We start from the raw sequence: 445 nt of genomic DNA, 5'->3' as shown, positions 1-445 counted from the left end.
ACGACGGGCAACCACGACGACGGTCGCGGCGGTTGCTATTAATAATATTATTTTAACAATAATATATTAAATAATAACAGCGGTGGTTTTCCGTGCTCGGGGAGACAAGCGATATAATATCGCCGTAATCTGTGTAGATAACGTGATGGACGCGATTTCTATATCATTATTATTATTATGTAATACGGTTACCCGTCTATTTTATACAATGCATTTATGTTTTCATAACGCGTATATTGGCTCGCCGACCGTTTATAATAATTTTTCGACAACGTTTTCCGCTTTATGAACAGAATTTGCGTCGGAAAATATGATATGATACAATAGTAATAATATTATGTATTTTTGTACGAATGGGGTTTGGTCCATTCCACGACATTTTTCTATGGCATTTATTAAGACATTAATAATTACACACGAGTGGTATAATCATAATGTAACAAAG

The sequence above is a fragment of the Rhopalosiphum padi genome, chromosome 3, assembly GCF_020882245.1.
Source record: "Rhopalosiphum padi isolate XX-2018 chromosome 3, ASM2088224v1, whole genome shotgun sequence".
Classification (NCBI taxonomy): Eukaryota; Metazoa; Arthropoda; class Insecta; order Hemiptera; family Aphididae; genus Rhopalosiphum; species Rhopalosiphum padi.
The sequence above is the reverse complement of the archived record's forward strand: the minus strand, read 5'-3'. Positions refer to the sequence as shown.